The sequence below is a fragment of the Vidua chalybeata genome, chromosome 1 (assembly GCF_026979565.1).
Source record: "Vidua chalybeata isolate OUT-0048 chromosome 1, bVidCha1 merged haplotype, whole genome shotgun sequence".
Lineage (NCBI taxonomy): Eukaryota > Metazoa > Chordata > Aves > Passeriformes > Viduidae > Vidua > Vidua chalybeata.
This window is the reverse complement of record NC_071530.1, coordinates 147,581,733-147,609,029: the sequence shown is the minus strand read 5'-3', so window position 1 is coordinate 147,609,029 and position 27,297 is coordinate 147,581,733. Positions and strand designations below refer to the sequence as shown.

General features: G+C 39.0%; 1 protein-coding gene across 4 annotated transcripts in view; it reads left to right on the top strand.

Annotated features, from left to right (window-relative positions):
* Positions 1-27,297, top strand: part of FAM135B (family with sequence similarity 135 member B) — a 249,498-nt gene that overhangs the window by 81,485 nt on the left and 140,716 nt on the right. The window contains exon 1 of one of the 4 annotated variants that reach the window (XM_053958027.1): positions 20,797-20,818. The exons of the other annotated variants lie outside the window; for them this stretch is intronic. The gene's annotated coding sequence lies outside the window, so the exon portion shown is untranslated. Of the gene's footprint in view, positions 1-20,796; positions 20,819-27,297 lie in introns of those variants that run through there. 4 annotated transcript variants of the gene reach the window in all.

The following is a 27,297-nucleotide window of genomic DNA, read 5'->3' as shown; positions in this document are numbered from 1 at the left end:
GGATTCAAGGTGTGGCCTCACCAGTGCCCAGTACAGGGGGGCAATCACTGCTTTGGTCCTGTTGGCCACATTATTGCTGACATAAGCAAGTCAGTGCTGCTTATTTTGGAAAACTCACCCAGCCTAGACCAGGCATGGTGTTTTCTGCTCTCTCTGATGAGATAATGGAGGAGATAACTATTTTTGGCACATCTTACTTGAGCTTTTGAGACGTCATCTGGCCTTTCAAGGCGTGCAGATTGACTTGCTGCTTTCAGCATGGCATAGCCTGGACAAAATGGGATACAGACTTGCAGGTGGATAGACAGGGGTGGATGGACAGTCTTGAGCCAGGTTTAGCATGGGGCTAACAATCAATATTGGGAAAACAGGAAACAATGGGCAACTCATGCCAGGAGGGTGAAGACAGTATGAGAATGTGGTCTCCTTGCAGTAAGAAAAAACAATCCACAGTGACTGATCTAGTTAAAAAAAATTCTAGAGAGGTTAAAACAATTCAGACAGACACATCATCAATAACTTATTATTTGCAGCTAAAATTAGGCCTGGAATTGGCATTTTGTATCTTAATTAAAACAAAGCTATCTTTTTAATATATTTTGTTTTATCAATGAGCTATGACAACTTTGAGCAGACATTTCCTACTGAATGTTAATCCCTCAGTCTCTTTTGATTAGTAGATGGGATTACATTAAAATAGATCCTCCTTCCGAGGTCCATTTGTGTGCTCTCAGTATTGAATTACATTGCTGGCCCTGTGCCAGGCACAGGTTCCCCATCGGGACAATGAAATCACAGCCACAGTGATGCTCATTTGTGTTTTACAGTATGCCATTTATTTATCACAAAAGGCTCAGGAGACTTTATGCCTTGGTGAGATATTATTTAGGCTTCAGATCTCTGTAAAACCTTATTACTCTCTTCAGTTCGCTTTGTACAGAGATGGCTTTTGAAGATAGGAGGGGAAAGGCTAGGGAAGAAAAACAATGCCATATTTAAAATCTAGCTCTAGTGAATTTTCTTCAGTTGTACAGGCTGTTCTGAGGGAATTGTTGAGTTTCAGCCTGGGAGAAAAGATCACCAGACAAAACATCACCGGTCAAGCTCAGTGTTACAGGTTTGGAAGCTTCAGTTTGGAACTGTGTGGATCTCGTTAAAAAAGATGTGTCCCTCTGGCTCATAGCTGAGCTTCAGGCAGCCAAACCCTGAAAGAAGCTAAAGTTCCTAAATTGTGCTGATCTGTTGCAATTGTTTGAAGGTCTCTGTGAAGCTGACCTGTTGCAATTGTTCTCTGAGGGTCGCTGTGAAGCTGGTTGGAGTCGAGTGGGACATTATCCTTACAAAATTCAGGAGCAGAGAAGAACTGCTGTGTCTTTGTTTTCTGTTTCAATGTTCTTTCTTAGTAATCGAGAGTAATTAAAGCTATGAACAATTCTTCCCAGGGGAATTAAAAAAAAATCACCAAAAAAAAAAAAAAAAAAAAAAAAGCAGAGAAGAGCTGTTGACAGTCTGAAAAGCTGGACAGCTTTCCATTGAACTCCCTCCCACCTTTTCCATCTGCAGCTCTTGTCATCAGCCAGCAAGCTGGCCAGGAGACAGTGATAGATAAATGGTGTGCAGTCCCCTAAAGTTCCAGATTACATCTTTCCTTCCCATCTCTTCCCTTTATTCTCTTATATCCTTTAATAGCCAGCTATTATAAAGGGTGCTGTGTTGCTTGGCTTGTGCTGTTGTGATCTGGAAGATATTTTCCAGCATCTCACTGGTTCACTAGGGAGTTACATGAGCATTTTGTAAGAGTGTGAACTGATGCCTTAACTGAGCTAGTAAAGCATCATTCTGAGCCTGCCAAGGCTCAAATGTAAAGTGGAACCATGTATATATATATATATATATATACATATATATATATATATAAAAATATAATTTAGGCAGAAAATATAAAACATTATGGGATTCCATAAAGTGTTGTAAACAATATTCTGTTCCACTTTGCTTATGTGATTTGGCATTTCTCACAGAACTAATGCTCTGTGATAGCAGTAAGAAGGATGCTGTGCTTGAGTGGAAATAACGTGGGATGCGAGTGATTGATGTTGCTTGAAATGAGGACTGTAAGAGACTCCGGATAGCAGACTAATTATGTAGCTTGTTTATTTTCCAAGGAAGGTCTCATTGCTACAATTGGTGTTGAATGGAGAAGAGGGATCAGTTATTCACTGTCTTGGATCTGTTTATTTCATCTGCAGGTCTTTGAATGCCTAGAGATGGGCTGGTAAGGGTTTCAGAGAAAAAGAGATGGACACAGTACATGGTTATATTTTGTAAAAGTGTCACCTTGAATCCACAAACCCACACTGATTTTTTTTTTTTTTTTTTTTGTGATAGCCATAGCCAGGTAGATAGTTTATCATCTTTTATTGTGCTTCAGCCAATATTTCTCCTGCAACATCTCCAAGTTTTCAAAGTACATGAAGTGCTACACAGCATTGTGTGCTTCTCAAAACTATACAAAAAACTGGGAGATGAGGCGCAGGTGCTAGAAGTTTATTTTTTCACTGTGATCTTTCCACTCAGGAAAAAGCAGCCTTAATTAGTCTGGTTAAGAACTGATAACAATCTTAATCAAGTGAAGTTGATGATGATAATTCTGTCTTGGAACTATAACATGAATATGAACATATGTAGCTTTAAAACATTCTCCTGCCTTTGTAGTGCACCAAGACAAGAAACTTCCTTAGTAAATCTGAAAAAGAAACATAGGATACCTCCAGTATTATATGACTGAGTAAAAAAAAACCCAAACCGACTGATTGTTTTCTATACTTCAAATGTTTTCATAATGCTGTGGGGAACATTCATAACCCAGTTTCTTCTGTTTTATGTGGACATTTCCAACATAAGGAATGACTTCTCCATGCTGCTGTTTTCCTGCAGAATCTGGGCCTTTCCACCCTATATCTCCAAAGGCACTGTGGAGATATAGCATAACATTTTATGTTGTTATTTTGAGACACTACCTTGTCTTGCTCTGCTCAGGGGAGTCCATTTTATCATGATAGCTGTCCAAAAAATTAGGAATAGTGATTTTTTTTTTCTTTGCATTTCATAGTGTTTCTTCAGTCTTATGTGGCCAAATCTCTTTGGACAAAGGATTGATTAATTTAATTTCATTTCATTTTCCTAGTTGTTAGTGGCTTTCTCCCAAAATAAAAGAGGCTTGTGCTAAGCAAACCAGTTCTATTTTTTGCCTACCTAAACTGCATGCAAACTGGAAGTTTCTTCTTTATGCAGCAAGCTCCCTACTGTTATACTGAGCCTTGGAGAGTCTTGGCTTTCTATCTACCCAGGATCTGTGGCTGTGCTTGCCATGCTTGTAATACAGAAGTGACTGTTAAACCATAATGCTTCAAATGCTCTTTTCAGCTCAATGATTTATTTGTGTGATTGGGAAGAGGCTGCAGATTTTTGACTACTACCACAAAATGATATGAAGTAGTAGATGTGTATATATTTTTGAAAACAAACTGAGCAGTTGCTTAAATTTGTTTAATTTTGTTAATGAGGAAACATATTTTGGGAGCAATCAATCCAGTGGTGCCAGCTCCAGGTTTGACAGACAGCATGAAGTCTTAACACAAAACAAAGCAGAATTATTTGGGAGATGATGTGGGCAGAAAAGTCTAATCCTCTGAAGCTTTCTTTGTATGGATTTAGGCATGAGTTTGCACTATTAATCTGTAGTCTCTCAACCCTGGTTGTTGTGCCTTCAAAATGAGGTTAGACTGCAAATGGATTTGAGCTGCTGTGCACCCACCTTGACCTCAGTATCAAGTTTTGCCTGGAAAAGCAGATTTTGTTTTTATAGGTGTTTCAAAGAGGTTCACTATATAAATCGTTTGTACACAACCACTGAGACCAGATTTTGCACGTGATACTGAAAGAGAACATAGAAGGCAAGTCATACTGCATTTAATTTGGTATTTTTTCATTAGTGGAAGGGTATTTTTACTTGATGCTTTTCTAGAGAGACACCATATCAGTTGAGCTCTCTGGTTCAAGGTAAAGAAAAGGCTAATTAATTTCTTCATGATTTCTAGTAGACAGCAGAGACAGCAGTAAATAATTCCCTCTTTTTTTTTTTTTTTTTTTTTTTTTTTTTTTTTTTTTTTTTTAAGGTATCTGATCTACAGCAATGCTGTTCTTCCTCTTCTGATGACACAAATAAAGTTAACTACTGTAGTAAACCAAGCTGATCCCTTTTAAAGTCGCTCCTTTCTGTAGGTTACTGTCCTCTGTAGATCGATTCAGAACGAGGTGACAGAACTTTGTGGCAAATTGATTGCCAAAGAAACTCTAATGATATCAGTGAATATGAGACAAAGCAAAAATTTCAGAACCTGCTTTGAAGCAAAAATTCATCCTGATTTGAAATATGAGTATACTCCAATGACCATTAAATTTTAAAGAATTTCTGCTAGTTCTGGGTATTTTAAGCTATTGAAGCTGATCTCCAAGCACAGTAGCAGAGAAACCTTTTTTCCATACCTGCTTTTCCCATAAAAAATTGCTGAAGCCCATGGAGAGGAACATTTTACAAGAGCATGTAGTGATAGGCCAAGGGGCAATGGCTTCAAACTGAAATAGGGGAGCTTTGGATTAGATATTAGGAAGAAATTATTCACTGTGAGGGTGGTGAGGCCCTAGCACAGGTTGCCCAGAGAAGCTGTGGATGCCCCATCCCTGGAAATACTCAAGGCCAGGTTGAATGAGGTTCTGAGCAACCTGGTCTAGTGGAAGGTATCCCTGTCCTTGGCAGAGGATTCAGAACGGGATGTTTTTTAAGGTCCATTCCAAACCAAACCACTCTGCCCCTCTGTCTACATAGCCAATGATTGCAGTCAATCATTTTGTGCAGATGAAGTAGTTTCTTGAGGTAATTAAAAAAAACAACAAACTGCTTACTTAAAATCATCTTTTGCTGCCTAAACTGAAAAAAAAAATCACCATGAAAGCTAGTCTCTGTCCTTGCTTTGGCTGAGATGGGGTAATTTTACTAGTAGCAGGTATAGTCTGAAGGCAGAGACCCTCTCATGCCAGGGCAATGTGTTTATTGCCTTGAATAAGATCAGCATTTCACCTGCTAGTTTTTCAGAATGAAGCTTTCTCAAGCTTACTGCTGTGTGCAGTCAATAACTGCTGCAAGAACAGCATCCACAGATGGAGAGTGAACAGTTCTGTAGCAATTTCAGATATGAAATTTTGGTTTTTAGTTTTTCAACATTTAGCAATTTCTCAATCATAGTACCCAGCACTTTGAGCTCTTTACCTTTTCAAAGCACTGCACAATTATTAACAAATTAATTGCTGCCTCATTGCCCTGTGAAATATGATGATAGTTATTTGATTATCTGGTTCTCCAGTAAATGAAAATAACCATATTGCTTATAAGACTACATACTGTATATATGTGTATATATACAAATATCTGTGGCCTATATATATATATAATTCAAAGAAAGTTTTGCTAAGTGAGGGCACTGAAGCCACCCATTATGAATTTGTTTATTGCAAAGGTTATTCAGTGCTACAGTAAAATTCTTATATTATGGGAGATTATTTGGGGAGAACAGAAAGAACAAAGGGAAGTTTATCCTGTAATGGGAGCAAAGAATCTTCTTTTTTCTCCTGTGGGAATCCACTGTGGTGGGAGTGTGACTTAATGGGCAGAAGATTATCATTTCTGCAAGCTTCTCCTGAGAAATGGGAAAAAAGGATATCATAGAATGGTTTGGCTTGGAATGGACCTTAAACACTGTTTATCTCTACCCACCCTGCCATGGGCAGGGACACCATCCACTAAACCAGGTTGCTCAAAGCCCAGTCCAATCTGGCCTTGGACACTTTCAGGGATGGGACATCCATTCCCCTTGGAAACCTGTTCCAATGCAGATGAAATGAATAATGTTTGAAGTATTGCAATTAGTGGGACTATATTTGGACAGAAGATCTGAACTTTTTTTTTTTTTTTTTTTTTTTTTTTTTTTGAGAAAGAGGAGCTTACTTTGTTCATATTATTTTGTTGATGTTTAAGAGGAGCTTATTTTGTTGATATTCTTTCTTTACCTTCTACAGATTTAAGTATTCCCCTGAAAGAAGCTATGATCTAACATGAGGATTAATTATACAGTTAACCACATTTATCTCCTTTACACAGGAGATCATTCTCTGATGGGGGGTGGGGCGAGAAGGGGGGTAAAGGGATGTTTTATAACGAGTAATGAAAATATGGCAATTTAGGGAATTAACATAGTGTAGTGGCTGACGCAAATGTTTTTTCTATTTATAAGACTAAATATGTTCAGCTGTCTGAGCTTTGAGAGCTAAACTTTGGGAATGATGGACCCCTAGTGCCAAGGCTGTACAAACAGGCAAAGGGGAAGAGTTGCTTGCTGAAGGCAAAGAAGAGATCAAAATGACATTGGAATTGTTCTGTTCCAAATCAAGTTTCAGTTTTTGTGTCCTCCTTATAAAGTCTACCAGTTTTTAAATCCAGGTCCAACATATAAAATGTATTTATCATATTTAGGTATATTTAGGGGTTCCACTGATAACTTTGCTTAGTCTTTTTGGGGATTCAGGTATGTGTTTAGTCTTTGTGAGCAATGATGAAAGTCTATTTAGACTGTTGGCATGAAAAGTCAGCATCACTGTCCAGTAGGTTTTTTGTACTTCCTGTTGTCTAATGGGTCCATGCTGATTTGGCTTAATAAAGTGAGGGCATTAGAAATCACCAATTGTGAATTATGCAGCCATCACTGGAAAGAAATATACAGCCTTTATGCCTGTTTGACCTCTGAAGCACAAGGAGAAAATGACATAATTGCCCTCTCTTTTTTTAATTTGTTTTGTTTTTGTTTTTTGTTTTGTTTATTGCCAATGTGTTGTGTAAATCACAGCTTTGATTTCCAGAGGTTTCTAAGGCAAGTGCATTTGGGTGGTGCCTTCTTCATTTGATGCTGCTCACACAATTTTATTCTTCATGGTGGTACAGTCCTGTATCATGATACTTTCAGACTTCAGCTTTGTTTTTCTTGCATAGTTTATTCATGCTCATCTCAAGCTCATGTTTCAACTCTTTGGGAGCCTCAAACAAACTGAAGATTTAAAGTTTGCAAAGGAACAAGGGATGGGTCATCTTCCCTGACAGAAAAGTACCTGGAGGTTATGGAGGTTAGAGAATAGCAAATACCTCCTTAGTTTTCATCACTTTTGAGATTGTGGGCTGTCTGTGTGAGGCTGTGGGTCCTCCTGAAGAGGACTGTTTAAATCCTTGACCATTCTTTTGTTCATTGTTCATTTCTTGGTGAATTTATTCTGCATCCGTGGATCATTTGTGCTGTTTTTATTTTTAAAACCAGGTTATGAATCTCTTTATCCAATAGCACGTCCCTGTTCTCCAGACTTTAACTGGAAGTTTTTTTGCTACAAAGACTGAGTCAATGATTTGGCCACTAAATGTTCATGCCAAATTTGTCTCTTGCCATTGCAACAAAACTGACAGCATGTGTCTCGGTTTTTTGACCTTCTTTTTGGTTTATTTTTTTTTCTTTAAATGAATTAATATTCCCAGCTGACAAAACCCTCTAGTAAAAAGGATGGTTAACCTGTGAGGCATGTTTATGCATATGATATGATCTCATTCTGAAGATGTAATTAATATTCTGCTTCACGGGGTTAGGAATAAAGTCCTGAAGGTTTTATTTATTCTATCACTTTAAAATTTAGCATTTAGAATCCCCTTTCAAAAGATTAGTGCAGTGTTGTTGACTACATGGTTCAGTACATCCTTTTTATATAACCCTTTTGCTGGGCTGGATTCCAGATTTTCTTGATTTCATATGTTTTATAGCTCCTCAAGAGAGATTAATGCTATGTTAATTACCATATTAGGGTCAGCTAAGTTAAAAAATATGATTTGTGACTTATATAATCTTAAAAGCACTTTACCTGATAACTTTTTTTTTAATTTGATGTTTGAATACATTTGGGAAAAAGTTAATAATAATAATATATATTTTAGAGACAAACATTTTCACATATTAATACAAAGATCCAGGCTTTAATAAGTGTTTTTGTATTCTATAGCACTTTGTTTTAGGGGGACTGCCAATTCTGATGAGAAGAGAGTAAGTATTAATTCTTCCCTGAAGCTCAGAGACTACCACTGGCAGACTTTCAAAAAATAAATTTCTGCTTTTTGTCCCTTCTTACCAGAGCTAGTCAGATTGTATAGATATGACCCACTGCAGAATTAAGCCATTCTATGCAGCTCATTCTTTATTAAAATTTATCACATTTAACCTTTAAAATTGTTTTTCATTCTTTAATATAATTGTTTGGTTTTGGATTGTTTGTTTGTGTTAAATCCCTTGCTCTTTGGCTGTGCTGTCAGGCAGAAGCTGTTTGAAAATTACAATTGTAGCAAAAGTTAGCATGCAGATCCTAGCAGAGATCTGCCTTTGAAGTGATGAACTGACCAGGTCCAAGCTGTTTCCCAAAACAGTCATGCTGTGTGCAATATTTTGTATGTATTTCACGGAAGAGAAATGAAGCTTCCTGTCAGTCTTCAGCTTCCTCACAGGAGGAGGCAGAGGGGCAGGCACTGATCTCCTCTCTCTGGTGACAGTGACAGGACCTGAGAGAATGACTGGAGCTGTGTCAGAGCAGGTTTAGGTTGAATATTAAGAAAAGTTGCTTCCCCCAGAGGGTGGTTGGGCACTGGAACAGGCTTCCCAGGGAAGGGGTCACAGCACCAAGCCTGCTGGAGTTGAAGGAGCATTTGGACAACACTCTCAGGCACATTGTGGGATTGCTGGGGTGTCCTGTTTAAGGCCAAGAGTTGGAGTCAGTGATCCTTGTGGGTCCCTTCCAACTCTCTTTCTGTGATTCTGTGAAGGCTTAGAACAGAGATTATCCTTGATCAAAGCAATAAAGATTTGGAAAGATTTCTCTTTTCCACCTGTAATCAGTGCTATGCAGAAAAAGTTCCAAAAGCATTCAAGGAAATATTTCAGCTCTAGACAAAAATCATGAGATTGCAATAAGGATGAGTGTGGGTTCACATTCATTTGCCAAGATCATCAGCCAGGTTTCCACTTTGCCAATTCCAAAGCCCTTTTGTTAAATATGAGCTAAAGATGACCACTTGTGGCATGAAGTAGGAATGGTTGGTGAGCCTTTATGGAAACCAGTTCAATACCTGCAGGCTGCTGAAGTACAAATTGCCTGGTGTGCTGGAGGAAAAAGGAAGTATTTGAAATAGCATGAGAAAAACAGTATGTGAAGTAATATGCTGGGATGTGAGCTTTAATTGTAACCATTGGGTCAAGTGAGTGGTATTGATTCTGTGGATTTGGGGTGGGTTTGGTTTTGTTTTTCTGTAAAGGGAGTAAAAACACAAAGAAACTAAAAGGTGTCTCAACAAGGTAAACAAATGCAGATCTCAACAAAATCACAAGGTTGCCCAGTGTACATGAAATCATTCTTCCACCTTGAGACAGGAGCAGGGTGCCAGGCTATTTTGTATTGAACAAACATCTATGCAGGAGTGAGACTGTGAAATGAAGTTTTGGAAAGGATACAGGGACTCCTGCAATCACAGATTGGAAGAGCTGATCATGGTTGCTCCGGATCCAGCCAAGAGACAAACACTGGAAAGATCCAAGTGCTGAATAGATAGGTCATTTCATCAAAATGTTTAGTGACTAGAACATCCACTGCTGTTTAACAAATAAAAATGATGCTTGTAGTGAGTCTTTGTCTCTTGACCAATTACCCTGGCTCAAGTGATTGAGGAAAACAGGCAAAACTTATTCTTTTAGAATTCATAGGGGATTTAAACCTCTGTGGAGTTTCATTTGGTTGGAAGTGTGGCTATTTAATTCTTTGAGCAGTTACCCCAAGCTGTATGAAAATCCACTCTATACTTACAGGCAATGAACAGATATTAATTTAATTTCTTCTCAGATGAATTATGAAAATGTGGCATTTCTGTATATAAACCCTAGAAACTCCAAATTATACAGAACAGTAAAATATGTATCTTCAGAGACATCTGGTAACCAACCCCATGCATATACATTATATTTTCTGTCCAAGAATATCTGAAACATAGTCTTCAGTAGCATCAGACAGCCACACGACACCTTGGAGATCAGCTAATGATGATGAAAAACGTAGTTTGGACAGCTCTTCTGATCTGTTTGAACTCTATGGAATAAAAGCTCTTATGTGCATAAGAGAGGAATTTTTCTGTGGAATTCCACACTGACCTTCTACAGACAGCAAAGGGTTGACATAAGTCTCACTGTTCTGTCTGTAAGAGATATTTGCTTTCAATGCTCTTTAATTCAAATAATGACATGAATGCCTATTAAGGGCAACTTAAATGAAACACTAAAAATAAAAGTCCAAAGCAAGAAATATTCCCTGTGATTCTGGAATAATAATCACATTTGTGAGATTTATGCTGGTTTTGAACAAGTCTTATAGAGAAATGCAGAGAGTCTGGTACTGACAACACTTGCTGCAGGAGCCCAGGCTTCAGTAGAGATGTACTTTGATTTCTAACTGATTTTTCTTCTGTAACTTGTTTCAACATTGTTCATTTTTGTCAGGGTCATTAAACTTGAGGGTGCCCTTTTAAGGGGTTGGATGTGAGCCGCTTTTTAAAGGGCTGCTCCCTCAGTGGCAAGCACCAAAGCTTGGTGAAGTGAGAGATGAAACTATAGCCTAACAACTGGCTGCAGTTTGAAACATTTTCAGCACAAATGACAAAAAAACCCATTCTTAAAACTGCAGGGTCTGCTTTTCAGTATTGACATACATTTCTCCTGTTTATACAAGTCTCCACTCACCATGTCTCTATGCTTTGGGGAAGCACTTGGGATATTTTCAGACACTGTGGTTCAGCTGTGAAACAAAACTCTAATATTATCACTTCTGTCATGGGGATTGCTAGCCATGCTCACAAACAACAGGAATATGGTCTTCAAAACATTTAGATTTTGCCATTACATATCATTGAAAAAGCAACAAGCATGGAAATTACATAAAGAATTCTCCTGCACTCACATTATATAAATCAACATGAGTGCATGATTTTGTGCAGCTGTATTTTTGGCTGTATGCACGTGTGTTGGTAGAAATAGGGTGTGAGAAGTTGTGGCTACCCCATCCCTGGAAGTGTTCAAGGTTGGATGGGGCTTTGAGTAATGGGATCTGGTGAAAGGTGTCCCTGCCCATGGGAGGGGGTTGGAACAAGATGAGCTTGAAGGTCCCTTACAACCATTCTGTGACTCTACATTTCTTCCTTTAGTCTGTAGCAAACATGCCTCGAATAAGCCTCATCCTCAGCCATAGCATTTCTTGTATTCCCATGTCTGTGGTCAGTTCACTAAGGAAACCTTTAAATTCTAATATATTTTCACATCTTACTTGCAATTTTTAAATACCCAGCTATTCCATCTCCCTCCTGAGGGCATAAGAAGTAAACATTGCTCCCTATTAAAACATTTAGCCACCTTTTTGTAGTGACAGAACATTCTGGGCTGCTGGCAGACAGAGAGGAATGAAGACGTTGACTTCACAAAGTGCAGCATGTAGATCCCTCCTGTGTGCATTTCTTGCTGCATTAAAGTGTAATAATCCACTCACTCCACACAGCTGGAACCTTATATGTTTCAAAAAATAAGAACTTTATATATTTTACAGTGAAAATCCCTGGGAAGCAGGGGATGGGAGTTGCTTTGTTGCTTTCAGGTGTTGACTGTGTATGGAAAAATTAAGAATTTAATTATGAATTTATCTACAAGAGAATTATATTGTGTACTTCAAATTCAAGACAAGCTCCATGATGTTTCATCTCCCATCTTTGTTGGTGACATGCCTGAATTCATATCTCCATATTGGCATTCCAGGTTGATACAATATCTGGTGCTAAGGCTAAGCTTGGCCTTCCTTTACTAAAATCCTGGTTGAAGCATCAAGAGTGGATTATTGGGTTTGAGGTTGCAGATCAGATGCAGTCCATGGCTGAATATTGATTTTTCACATATCAAATACACTGAAAAGGGAGAATTTCTTTTTCTTCTCTTCTTTTTTTTCCCTGATTCATCAAGCCAAGAGGTAGAATTTCCTTGGGGTGTAGAGAGAATTTTAGCATGGAAAAAGGGGGAAACAGCAACTCATTTCTCCTCCTGTACAGAGTCCTGTTCACCCAGTTGTGCCATTTGTGTGCAGGCCAATAAATCACAGCTGCTAAGGTCAATTTTCATGTGTACCAGAGCCAAAGAAGCATACTATCTTTCAGATCTTGTTCCTGCAGCTCAGGCTGGGCCAGTATTCACATTTCCTGATGTCTGCTGTTGTGGCTTGTTGGTCTGAGGGTTTTAAAGTGGAGAGATTGCAATTTTCCTGTCATTTAAAATATAGTATTCATATGTAAGGGAAAGGTTGAAGAGACTCGAGTCAATTCCTTTAAAATCTTCATTTTTGGTGTGGTGCCTTCATTCTGTGATACAAGTTTGTGAAGGCTGTATGTTCATCCTTCTTTCACTTGTCCTGGAACTGTCCCTGCCCTCTCAAATTATCCTTTTTCCTGAGAATATTTTTACTATGCTGGTAAGAAAAGTATAAAAGTGCTCTGAGTTGAAACTCAAGAAGGGAAGAAAAATCAACTTCTCAAAATTGGATTCTGTAATGTATTATTTTCACATGTCTTCTTAAATATTTTTAATTTCTAATTAGGGAAGTGGTTGTTTATTTTAATTTTTCATGCAGCAATGGGAAAGAAAAAAACAGGCCTTAAAATTGGAATGCTTTTATTACAAACTTCCAAAATTAACATTATTTTTTGCCACACATTACATTGACCATAGAAAATTGGCTTCTCTTTCCTTTTTAAAGTGTTTTTTTTTTTGTTTTGTTTTGCATGAAACCAGATTTTTTTAGATCTTCAGATGGCAACTAAACAATAAGGAAAAAACAGTAACAGTAGAACCAGCACTTCACAACAAGGAAACAAAAAGATGCTTCTATAATCCTATTTGTAGTCATACATACTACATACTACTTCAGGTAGTAAGTAGTCATATAGGTTATAGATCACAGAATTTCTAGGGCTGGAAGGGGCCTCTGGAGATCATCCAGTCCAACCCTCCTGCCAAGGCAGGGTCACCTGAAGCAGGTGACACAGGAACACATCCAGGTGGGTTTGGAATGTTTCCAGACAATGAGACTCCAAGACCTCCCTGGGCCATCTGTACCTAAATTCACAGATGGGGGAATCATCCACATGTCAGGTGACACGTTGTGCCTTTTCAGCTTCTCCTTTAGCCTTCTTCACTTTTCACTTTTAATAAAAGAAATAAATATCTCTTTGCCTTTACTCTTTTCTAAAAAACAAACCCCACCTATTTTTAAATAAATGTTGCACATCTAGGTAAGTAATTTACTAAAAAGTAAGTTTGTATATCATAGCTCACCACTATTTTAAAAGAGATGAGACCCATGATGTTTGCTTTATGCAAGAAAAGTCAAGTTCAACACTTTGTTCTGCATTCTGCAGCATTGATGTCATTATAATCATCTCATCACTTTAATGTCCAGTGGTTAGTGTTGATAGGAAAGTGCCAGTATTCTTAAAAACCCCGGGGGACTTTCTGTCTCCTGACAGTGCCATGGATGCTTTCAATTCAGGTGAAATGAACAAACACATTACTGTACAAATCTAAAGTTCTGGAGGTCTCCTTAAGTCAGTATCAAAATGCATTGCTAAGTGACCTTGGCAGCTGGGGATACGTGTGACAAGTAAATGCACCTTATGAAATTCCCAACATTTGCCATGTACAGGTGCAAACAAGTTGGAATGGGAATTTATGCCCCATCCTGCTCTTCTGCAGACACAGAAATCTTGTGTGTGTTAGAGCTGATGTGATCCCACATTTGTTACGTAAGTAACTACATGCTCGTTATAATGAACATCAGTGCTCGTGCTGCGTTTTGAAAATCATATTTTATTTCCTCTATGAGACTAATGGTGATTTATTGACTGCACTAAAACAGCTCATTGGTGGATTTGTTTAGAACAAATGCCAGTTCAACCGACTAAATGTCATCGAACTACTAATGGGAAATTTTAACAACAAAAGAAAATTGCTTCTATTGTTCCTTTGATTTAGGCTATGAAGCTAGACAAAAAAATCCACTGAAACATTATTCTCTCATGCTCTACCATGACTGGTTCTGGCTAACAGTTGTGTTGATAGCCTCTTAGCAACAGTGAATAGCTCCTAAATAGGCTTTATCAGTATTTCAGTCTATTCCTGGCACAAAAATGATACAGAGCAATGCAAGTAAGGTCTGAACTGGTGGGTTGTTTAAAGAAAAAAAAAAAGATGTATTACAGTATAATTTGTTTAATAGCTTTTTGAAAAAGCAGATGTGCAGATAGCATATTAAGCTAAATTAGATGTTGAAAGAGTGAGGCATTTGCTTGCTTGTTATTTCAGCAACAGAAGCCTTTCAGGTGGGCTGTATACTGGTGGTTTTCAGTAATTATTAGTTATTTAGACTATTAGTGACTTGCTGATGTTGAAGTATCAGAGTGCTTCTTTTTAATGCACATTGTTGTGTGGGCATTGGGGCTGATTTCCAGACTGGTTTGGCTTCCACAAATTGCAGTTAATGTGAGCTGCAGGTGTTCAGGAGCTCTTTAAAGGAGAGGTGAGCAGAGACAGAAAAAACTCTGCTCTGCCTGCTCTGCTCTTACACCTGCAGCCCCCACACCTCCCCTCACATTTAAAGTCAAGTAACATCAAAGCTCAAGTGCCATCCATGAGATTTTGGGAATTTTAAATACTCTATTCAGATGGTTTGATCACTAGAGAAGGCTACCCAGAACAGTAATTAATCTCCCTTCTCCCAGGAGAGAAGTTTGCCAGAGTTGTGGAGGGTTTCAAGTTTTAGACTGGCTTTTTATGATTTACTGAAATGGTCCTGTTTTGTATTTAAAAAAATTAAACATTAATGACAGTGCAGTTGGAAATAATGTGTCTTGCAACCCCTCCAAATTTAATATTTTATATGAAACAGAGGTCTTTCTTCTATTAAAACTTGGAGAAGATAAAAAATATTCTGCTAGTATTTTTAATACATTCAGATGTATTTTATATCTATTCCTATATGCATTAGGAGTGGTGAAGGATAGGTTAACAAGAGGAATAACATTTTCATGTTGGTTGATCTTTATATTACCCTGCCAGGAAACGTATATCACCTTCCAGTCTTCTCATTCGTCCTTCTTTAGACTCTTTGTTCATCTCTTTCACAACACAGATTTTGAGGAAAACCCAGGAAAAAGGTGCTGATCTTTCTGCTGCAAAGGCCAGCCTATAGATGTTAGCAGTGGAGAAAATAGTAAATTTACAATTAACACATTTAATCTAAGTTTTTATTCCAGAGATAGCGCTTTCCTACAATTTAAAACAAAGTTCTGTCAAGTAAGGAAATGAAAGGTACTAGTCAGTATTTTTATTCTTTAAATTAGGCTCAAAATGTAAATAAAAAAAAAGTGCTAGAATACTGTGGAGATTTTTTTCGAGGCTGACCCAGTCTATTAATTTGTGCACATATTGCTGCAGTGTATAAGCACAGGTATGGATTTAAGTTTGCAACCCTAACAGTCTTTTTCTTTAGTCAGCCCTGCACCAATGACAGGTGCAGTCTCATTTCTTCTTCCTTCTGCTCTTACCACTAACTTGACAGCATGACCTGGGCAATATGAGGCAATGAGCAGGAAATGTCCCTTGGCTTGTGCATCCTGCAGTCCATCACCTTTACAGCCTGACCCCTGTATCTCCCAGGCCAAAGACCCCTGTGCTTGTAACAGCAGCCTGCAGTTCTCCTCTCCATCCTGGGCTCCTCTCCAGGCACTGCTTTTTTTCCCCTCCTGCACCCAGGCCTGCAGGGCTGAGGAGCACAGAGAGATTCAGGTGGGTCTGTGCCAGCTGTGAGTGTCTCAGCTGGGAGCAGCTCTGTGGAGGTGTTTGCCAGGGCCCTGCTGTGAAAGCTCAGGAAGCTGCAGCACTTCAACCTACTTCCCTCTTGAGACAGTACTTACAGCCTGTCTTGCTTGTCTGATTGTTCTCAGGTTGTATTTGGGATATTGCAGGGTCCTGGAGTATAAGGAAAGGACATTGAGGAGGTGGACCTGACAGCCTTTGTGTAACACTTGCTGATTTTTTTCTTACAGTTATGACTGATGAGTTATTAATTTAATTCTGCTCTGAAATATTCTCGCTCCTGTAGGAAAGGCCACAGTAGCTCTGCTGTGGAATTTCTCCACAGTTGGTGAGTTTCTCTACAGTTGATGACATTTCTCTACATATGCCAGCAAATACAGCACAAATACCCTTTCCCCTTTTATTCTTCCTGTTGTAACAACACGGATGTGCCACAGTTTTAAATGCCCTGATTTAGCTGTGCCTCTTGGGAGGGATCATCTGTAGATTTACAGTCAGGCACCATGACTAGATTTAGCTGTCTGTCAGCATGTCATGGCTGCAAAGGACTGCAAAGCTTTGTCATATCATTACTAATTTCAGTTTGAAGGCACCCCTGGAAAACTGGCCTATCCCATGCCCAAGGCAGGGAGGCCTTTGAAGATATTCTCAGTTGCACAGGGCCATGTCCTGAAGTGTTTTAAAATATCTCTAGGGACTGAGATTCCATCAGCTCTCTGGGCAAGTTACCAAAGTGAAACCACGCAGAGTAAATATTTCCCTTACCTGTGATCATATTTTTTTTTTGCTGCATTTTATGCCTATTGTCACCTAAACTAAATATTTTGTCTGGTGTTATTGACTTCTACTTGTATATAAGGTTGTTTATGCAGAGTTCTCAATGGTCAGAGAAAACTGTTCTAAGGAAGTTCTTTACTGCAGAAAAAGTGACAGAACTCATACGTCAAGGATTTAACCTTCTTTTTGTATAAATCCTGAGTGTTCTGAACAACACCTTAGTTAGATTAAAACTGTGCTGGACCTAATACTGGACTGCTTTCAGCATCAGGTGCAGATCATTGGATCTGCCCATATCAATCAAAATAACATAGACCACCATGAAGAGTCACTTCAACTGTTGAATGCTCAGTCCTGCCAAACCCTTACAAAGGAATTACACAGATGTAATTCCTCATCTGTGAACCAAGAAAGCCCACTAAATTAGCTTGGGGACGTTGGCATCAAAATAGCATATCAATAGAAATACTTAGATAAGCAGACAGGGAAACAAGTGAGAAATTACTCTGCAGAGCTGAGTTAAAAGATAAGAAGATTTTCCTATTAATGGTTAAGATGTGCCGCCGTGCCTACCCAAAGATGTGATTCCTTTAATAGTAAGAAGTGTCTGGTTTTGAGGGCTTGCTAGAAATCTTGTACATTACAGGTCTGGCCCTTATATGTAATTGAGCATAGATCTATCAATTTCATCTCCACTGCGTCAGGCCAGATGAGCATTTTGTTCTTAGGTTATTTTCATTTAGTGCCCATTGCAATGGTGCCACAGTGACTGAGCAGTCAATTGAATGCTGCATGGGGTTTGTGTGGTAAGGTTCTGGTAGCAGGGGGGCTACAGGGGTGTAGCCAGAAGCTTCCTCCATGCCTGACAGAGCCAGCCCCTGGCAGCTCTAAGATGGACCCACAGCTGCCCAAAGATGAGGTCATCAGAGATGGTGGAAGCACCTCTGGGATAATGTATTTAAGAAGTGGGGAAAAAATCCTATCTACTGCAGCCAGAGAGAGGAGTAACAGTAATATGTGAGAGCAACAACTCTGGGAACAGCAGGGTTGGGGGAAGAAGGGGAAGAGATTCCCCTGCAGCTCAAGGCAGGGTCCATGGGGAAAGAGCAGAGATCCATCTGCAGTTCATGGGAGGTCCCACTCCAGAGCAGGTGGATGTGTCCAAAGGAGGCTGTGAGCCCATGGACAGCCTGTGCTGGAGCAGGTTTGCTGCCAGAACTTGTGACCCCACAGGGGACCCATGCTGCAACAGTTCATGAAAGATGTGGAAAGGACTCAGGGTGGAGAAGGTCATGAAGGATGTCTCTCCCCCCACGTAACAGGGGAAGGGTGTGAAGGGTCCTCTCACTGAGGAGGAAGGAGCGGCCGACACAACATGTGAGGAACTGAACACAATCCCCATTCCCCCATTCCCCATCCTCCTGCACCACTGAGAAATTGGAGGTTGAACCCAGGAAGAGAGAAAGGGTGGGGACGAAGGTATTTTAATATTTAGTTTTTTTCTTATTATCTTACCGTGATTTGATTTGTAATAAATTAATTTTTTTCCCAAGTCACATCTGTTTTGCTCATAATGATCATTGGTGAGTGATCTCTCTCTGTCCTTACCTCAACCCACAAGCCTCCCATCTAAATTTCTTCCTGCCCTGTCCAGCTGAGGGGGAAAGTGACAGTCTGGCTTTGATGTGCCCCTTCATCTAGCCAGGGTCAACACACCACAAATGTGGTGAATAAATATTACAGATCAAGCTGAGGGAAAAAAATTGTCAAGAAATATCTTCCTTTTGGAAAAATGCTGCTTTTATCACAAAAGGTAGTAATATTGCAAGTAAGTGTTGATTGTGATGAAATTGTCATTTGAGAAAGGGAAATAAACAGTAGAACTGAAACCTAACGAAACACGTCAGCAATGGCAAAATAATTTCTTAAAAAACCAGTAACAGAAACAAATAGTCTGTACCTCTCAAAAAAGAAGAAAAACCTTGTCCAAGATTGTTCCACAGAAAGTCTACCATAGGAAGCTCCTAAATTTGTCATTGATTTTGATTCAAAATCTAACCTTTTTCTCTGATGAATGAATTAATATTGCTTTTGTGGGATTTAGTCTATGAAGAACATGGTCAGGGGCACTGCTCAGGGTCCCCCTTCAGCCATGTCCTTGTGTCTGTCACTTTCTCTCTCTGCATCTCTAAATCCACAGAGAAATCTGGACCTTCATGAGGAGTTGGCCAAATGGGTTTCCTTTTTGGAGATGCAGACCATGCTTTGTAATTTCACCAAAGGTATTCCAAGACGCTTTATCATTTATAGACATAGAACCATAGACTGATTTAACATAACTTCTAAAAGTCACCCAAAGCATTTTGCTTAGAGAATAGCCATCTGCAAAATTAGGTCAGATTGCTCGGGGACATTTCCAGGTGATTTTCAAGTAACTGCATGGATGGAGATCCCACAGCCTCTCTGAGCACTAATTCAAATCTCTGATCAAAATATATACATTGGAGTATATAAACACTTCTGTTATTACTTGGTTTTAAACTTCAGAATTAAATAATTTTGTGTATTACATAACCTTTAAAATTTACAAATCTATTTTTTCCCTTCTGTTTTGCCTTTATGTACCAGAAGATGAGCATTTCTATATCCAATTGCATCTGAGATCTGGAATTTCAAGAAAAAAGCAATATATTTGGAAATTAATCACATTTGCACTATTTTACCCTTTCTTTGGCTTTGTCCTCTCTCTTAATCCATGGTGTGGAATTTATCACTAAAAGAATGAATTCTCTCACCAGAAATGTTTCCAGGTGAAATGTACAGATAAAAGAAATTTAAAAAACCCACATCACAAATTCTTTCAGGTTGGAGAGTTATTACAAAGACAGGTTAATATTTCCCCTTAAATTTTGAACTTTGGCTGAATGATAAAACAAGCAGAACTTTTTAGAAAACCATTGAATCTTTCTTGTTAAGGACAGTTTAGCATCTTATTGCAGGTTCTTAACAACTTCAGTAAATATTTAAAATGTATTGTTTAAAAATTAATACAGCAGGCATCCCTGGTGAACTGAACTAATTGAGCCTCCAGGCACCCCCATCATAATGCAGCTAATTAGAATAATATCAGAGAAATGCAGACCAAAGAATAAGCTTCTAATACTGGCTCCATAGGAAATTATAATCCCTTGGTTTCTTTGAGGTCGTTTGATCTTTCCTCAGGTGCTGGAAGTACCCGAGCACCAAGGTAAGCTCTGAAAACAACAAGGCCTCAAATTTTCCACTGCAATCATCTTCCATGTATGTTTTTCATTTTCTCACATGACAGGACGAAGGGAAATGATCTCACATAGCACCAGGGGAGGTTCAGGTTGGATATTAGGAAAAACTTCTTTACTGAAACAGAGTTAAACATTGGAACAGGATCCCCAGGGAAGTGGTGGAGTCATCATCCTGGGAAGAATTCAAAGAATGAGTAGACCTGGCACTTTGCAAAATGGTTTAGTGGGTCTGATGGTACTTGGTTGAAGGCTGGACTTGATGATCTTGGAGGTCTTTTCCACCCTGACAATTTTATGAGTATTATCTGCTTACTGCTGGAAAATTCCATTTCTCTTTTCATTAACTTGGGAATTTGTTCCATTTCACTTCCTTTTACAAAAGATAAAACCTCTCCAGATGTGGAAGGTGCTAGAGTTTTGGGTGCTACCCATATTAGTGCCACAGGTGCCACTAATTGTCACTGAGAGGTGACCTGGGACAGATTTGCCTCACAATCACCACCTGCATGAGCAGACACTGTAAGAAAGGCAGGTTGTGCCTGTGCAGGTGGCACAATAATACACCTGGTGATCTGAAATAACCTGGAGACTGGAGTGAGCTGCAATGAGTGAGGTGCACAACCTCACTGAAGCTGGATCTCTTTGCTAATGGCAACACTTTCCCCAGCAACTTCAGTAAGTATCAGGTTATTTTTCTATCTCTTCTCCAAGATGCCCTCAGCTTCAAAACACATATTTTCCATTGCTGGCTGGAACATGCTGGCCCCGATGCCCCTCAGAGGGGAGGAGAACCCTGTCTTGTTCCACTGCCCTGTGCCTCCAAGCAATTAATTCATTAATTCATCATAGAGCAGAGAGAACTCAGACTGATGGCAGTGTCAGCCCACATTCTGTTTATCCTTTCAGCCATAAAAATGCCACTGCTCTGGAGGCACATTATCTACTCTGAGTCTGGATTTCCCTACCCAAATATTTTTTTTATTGCAAAGCCCTGCTGTCTAAGATGACCTTGCCTAATCAAGGACTGGCTTGGAGTAAATAAAGCAATAAATACTTAATGTGAACCGACCCAGTGAGGTGACTCGTGATTATTTCTTCTGGCTGCCCTATGGTATTGCATGGAAGTGTGGGTCTCTGCCCTCCCTATGACTTGGAAAGAGTGAGTAGAGACTCAACCAGCAGAAAGGACCCTCTGCTTCCCCCATCCTGTTTAATCAGGATTTCTGCTTCAACTCAGCAGCTTTTCTAGTGTAAGATGGGTTGCAGTTCTCTGAAAAGCTGATGTCTCTCCTGCCACCTGAAATTCCAGTCTCATCTGGGCTTTTTTCTATGGTGGCAGCATTCCCTCTGCATGGTCTGTTAAATGTAAGCTGGGTAGTCGGGAGATAACGGAACGTTTGTTATAGCAAATGAGGCAATAAACGTCTGAGGTTATGACAGGCAGAAAAGTCAAGGTATTTATCAAATTGCCATGGGAAATAGCTTCGCCAAGTGTTAAGTAATAAACTTTCAATTATCATCTTTATGCTCCTACTGCAGAATGCTTCTGAGATCAGATTTGTTTCTGGTGGTTCAAATAAGATCAGAGGTGAAGCTGTTTTGCTCTGTAAGCAGAGGTGATGTACTGTGCCTCTACAGCTCCTGGTTCCCTAATTTTTTTTTTTTTTTTTTTCCCCTTTTTTTGGTACTGCTTTTTTTTTTTTTTTTTTTTTTTTTTTTGTGCCTGGGGACTTTCCTCAACTCTGGATTAACTGACCTACATGCTGATATGCTGATACTGAGGATTTTAGGATAATCCACTAAATGGCTTTTTGAAAGGTACTTACCTTTAGATCCTAAAAGATTACTGTACTTTGTTATTGTTGTTGTTATCACTGTAGTATCATCCTCTGCCTGGTATGTACTTCCCAGCTGTATATTGGCTTCTCTGTTGTATCTTCCTTATGGAATAAGAGAGGATTTCCCCTTCTGCTGACACCTGGTTTGACATGCTCTCTTGTCAAAACACAAGCTGTGTTTAATGTTCAACCTGTCCTTGATTTAAGTAAAAGTCAAGTCAAGCTCAGATGAACTTTTCTATAGAAGCAAAATTTCTGTGTCAGATGATGAGGAAAAATGCTCAAGGGAAAAAAAAAATATCCTCAAAATCCTTAGTCGTTAACAAAACTAATTCTCTAAAGTGAGATGTGGTTGAGGTCACTTGGTTTGTTCAGCCTGGAGAAGAGGAGACTGAGGAAACAGCACATCACAGGCTACAGCTTTTTCATGAGGGGAAGAGAAGGGGCTGGCACTGATCACTTCTCTCTGGTGAAAGTGACAGGACCCGAGGGAATGGCCTGAAATTGTGTCCCTGGAGATTTAGGTTGGATATAAGGAAGAGTTTCTTGCCCCAGAAAGTGGTTGGGTACTGGAACAGGCTTCCCAGGGCAGTGGCCACAGCAACCAGCCAAGAAGTGTTTGGACAATGCTCTCAACCACATGGTGGAATTCTTACGGTCGTCCTGTGTAAGGCTGTAAGGCTGGGAGTTGGATACAATGATCCTTGTGGTCACTTCCAGCTCAGGATACTCTAGAATTCTGTGGTTCTATGAGACTCTTTATGCATGAACATTCATAAATTTGCTCAGAAGAGGCCACACATGGTCAGCTGCTACTGACAGATTCCAGAGTCCTTTTAGCCTACCTCCAAAATTATCTGAAGCATGGAAATGATTTTTTCTCCACTTCAGAGTTTATACTCTTCCCATCTTATTTTTATACAGTGATGTTGTAATTTTTAAGACCTGCTATATCTGGAATCAGCTGCACCACCTGGCTGCTTAGCCAGCAGTTCACAAACTAGCCTTGTAAAATCAGACTCTTTGAAAACATACTTGTTAAAAAGCAGGCTTCCTCACAAGCTTTCTAGTGTACTGAATTCCCACTGCAATGCAATGTGTTCTTTTATACCTCTGAAATGGCTGGTGATTTCAGAGGGAGTCTGTGATATGCTGGATCTGTAGAATTACAGCCCTAACAGCTGTAACATCACTAAAAGGATTATTCCAGAGAAAGGCTGTGTCGTAAATGAGGTGTACAAAGACTGGAACTTGCAGCTGCAGCTTCCTAACTGTGCCTGCTGCCAAAAATGATACTCCCCAGGAAAGTCCTACTCTGTCCTCATTTATAGTTCTTCTTTCAAAATAGCCACATTTTAGAAAGTTTAGGAATAGAGGATATGAGTAAGGATTTTTGTTGGCGTCTAAAGTGGTGGAGTTTCAGATGATGAACTCCTTGACAGATGAATGGCTGTAGTGAGATGTCTGAGGGCTAAAGACACAGTCATGCTCATGTTTCCTCTGTCCCTCCATGGGAAGATTTTCCCCACCAGCCAAGAAGAGTAAGGCTGGGAGGTATCTGTGCTCACTTCAGAATTCTATTTATTAGACAAGATATTGATGAAAGTGATTTTTTTGCTAAAGGAGTGTATTGGAAACTCCCAGCATACATATCTTCTGCAGCTTGAGCTCCAGCAGGCAAACTTCTGTTTGAGGACTGAGAGTGACAGACAAGGACTGCTAAACTGTCAGAGCCAAAATAATGAATTTACATTTAGGAGTTGCCAGGCAAGGGATAGGGTGGGATATACAGTAGTAAATGAGTGTTGACTGTGTTTGAGCCACACGCATCTCCACATTGCTCCTTAGGGTGTTTCCTTCAGTCCCCAAACCCTCTCCCTTTCCAGCCTTTGCAACCAGCATTTTGGGTTTGGGGTGAAATCACCCCCAGACACTGCTCTAAGCATGTCCAGAAGATACTTTCCAGACTAGGACAATCAAGGGACATGGTCAGAAGGTTACATGTTTTGAAGTTGCCCTCTCCCATTCCACTGGGAAATGGCAACAGAGGTGGTCAGCCCAGCTAAAATTATGTCAGTGGGACCTCATCCTGAATTGCAGCTACAAAGAGAGCTCTGATGGTAAAACCTCAGGTTTTACCATTGCACTGGATGCAATGGAAAAAAGCAAGCAAGTAGACATGTTCCTGAGCTTAATTTTAGCATAGTACTGCTATAAATACACAAGCAGTTCTGGGCGTCTGAATTTTAAATGTTTGAGAAATCTGTGCATTTTGTTATTAAAAAAAAAAATCCATAAACAAAATGAAGTCTAGTTTTTGTGCAGAAATTTCCATATCAATCTGAATGGAAGAGAAGTTGAATCATTGCTGATTTTTTTTACAAGAAAAATATTCCTTCAGATTTAAGAGTTCCAAGGGTTAATTACATATTGTTACTCTCTCTCTGTAGGCCTTATTACACTTGGTCTCCAACTGCAGTGTGGTGCTTTCAAGACAGAAATTAATTTTCAGATAGGTAGAAACTAAAAAGAAAACAAAATGCATGTTTTGCAAATGCTTATCCAAAACAAATTCCTACCCATTTTTTCATCTATATGTCTAATAGTGGATCCATGACATATTTTGAAAAATAATGGTTAATTTTAGAATTGTGTGGGTTTATATTTTTCTTAATATTGCTGTAAGGATTTGATTAAGGAAAATGTATTTTTTCAGCGTACAATTTCAAATTGGCATCGAGCTGAAAGGATCAATAATAAATTCCAGCTCAAACTGTGAATCTTCTGATGCTTTTCTAAATGAAATCTACATGTGTCACGGGTATTTTTATCCCTCTGACACAGAAATCATGTTTTTTAAAAGTCTTGGCTGCAGAAATAATGGCTTATTATGCAAGAACAGAAAAGAACAAGGTATTTTAAACATATAGTGGGAAACATCTTCCAAACCCCCTTGATCTCAGTCAAACTGCACCAATATTCACTGCCTGAACACCTGACTGATGAGAAATATTCCAGATGCCATGTTGTTCAGGTTCCATGCTGTTTGATAATTAATGTTCTTTGTACAGTATCAGCCCACAAACCCATTCAGCTTGACAGGTTCGTGAGAATGCTCTTTGTAATTTTTCAGAGTCATTTGTATCTCCTGATCTTAAAAGTGACATGTAGTCATATGCAAAAAAATTTGAAAATAGCCATTTTGCTGCTTTGGATGAGAGGGGAAACCTTTTTTGGAGAAAGTTTTATTGATGGCCAAATTTGTAATGTTTCATAAGTGAGGTGCAGAATTGAAGTTATTTTTTACTTTTATAGACACAGACATTTTTTTTTTCTGGCTTAGCATGGGCATGAAATAAGATTATGTGCAATGAGTAGGTTTCAGCAGAATCATATTGTGTGTCTTAGTATATCCTTAATTTGACCATGCAAATGGAAACAAGCTTTCTATCTGAAAAAGAAACAAACAAAACATTGCAATTAGCATGTAAGATATTGAAAGTAGTTCTATCTAAGGGAGAGACAACTGGAAAGAGGGGTAAATGTGAAAGTCTACATTGTGCCAAGGGTGTACCATGTTAAATGTGTTTATCCTGCAAAATTTTTATTTCTACAGTCCTGAAGTTGCTTTTAAATTTCACAGGTATCATATCAAAGTTCACTTGATGTTTCAGATGTTCAACAGCAAATTTCTGTGAGAATCTAGATAACGAAAATAATAATGGTATTCTGGTCTCTCCAGTGTACATAGCGTTGATAAAGTCTTAACAGTGACTTCAGATACAACTCTAAGTAAGAAGACAGGTACAGAGGTTTCTATTTTCTCATTTTTCTGATATTCCCAAATAGCTGTTTAACATTCACTAAACTCTTCTGTTGACACCAGTGTAACCAGAATTTTACCCAACATCCTTACTTTTATTGCAGTCAGTATATTCCAGGAATCACTGGGCTATTACTCAGTGTGTGATGTTGCCTTTGCTGCCAAAATTTTATCTCAGAAGACACACAGATGGCCCATTTCTGCATATAAATATGAAGTAAAGAGTGCTGGAGCAGTTTAAAGCATGTTCATCCTGTGGGAGCTGAGTCCTGCAAACAGGACCCTGCCCCAGTCAACGCTAACCCTCCTTTGCAGGATCAGAGTGAGATTCTAGACCAGGTGAAATGTCGATCCTGGCCCAAGTTTTATTTTCTTGTCTAGAAGGCTGTGTGATGCTCAGCTGTTATAAACCATGAAACACTCAGGAATTGCTCTGCCATCATCTGTCTCTGCTGTCAGGGTGGAAACATGACTGCATTTTCCTCATGACACAAGTGTAAATACTTGGGTCTTCTGTCTTCATCTGCTTCATAGTGATATTTGTTCAAATGCAGAAGAACAGAACATTTCACTACTTGCTATTTATGGCCCAATGAAATCATGTGCCTGCCACAGTTGTGTGTACAGTCTGTTTTCCTCATTTTCAGCACTGTGTGAGAATTACATTTCATGGATGTCTGGCTGCTAATAGGAGGATGAAATCAGAAATCCAGGATGAATGTTTCTTCAATACATCAAGTTCACGATTGTGATTAAAACTCCAAAGATGTGTTGAGGCTTTCCCCTTGATATCACACTATTTTTCTCAGATTTTTAATATTTTTTTTTCTTTTACAAAAAAGGGATCTTGTGTGAGGCACTGAAAACTGATGTTGGTGATGATAACATGAGTAGAAGAAAATAACCCTCTATATTTTCTTTCCCAGGATGACAGACTGTCACTCCCGGGGAAAATGTGACTTGCTGCTTTACTATTTTGTTCCAACAATAACTCACATTTCTTAAACCCAGAGGAGCACCAAAGTGCTCTTTAGTATACATATATCTGATTACTTTCTATCAACTGAGAAAAACAGATATTTTATAGCATCAAAACTGGAAATTGGTCTGAAACAGACTATGTGGCATTGGAAAATTATAAGCAAAAAATGCAATTGGGACTTAGGTGAAAGTAACTTCTACCTGTGAGTGGACAGAACTTAGTTTAATAGCACAATTCCTGTTGCATCTGGTATATTTTCTGATATTATTTAATCTTACCTTTTTATTCCATTCAGCCCATAGAAATTAAGAAAATATAAATATGATAAAAATTTCATTTAAATGTCCAAGAGTGATAAGTGCAATGTCCATACATGACACCCCTACATAAAAGTCCTGGATCAATTCTTAAATCTTATCATTTATTTTTCTGTTTGAGATAAAACATCTGCAGGCCAAAGTTGCATTTAGATTCCTAGCAATAGTCTTTTGTCTGGTGAGTGTATAATTTG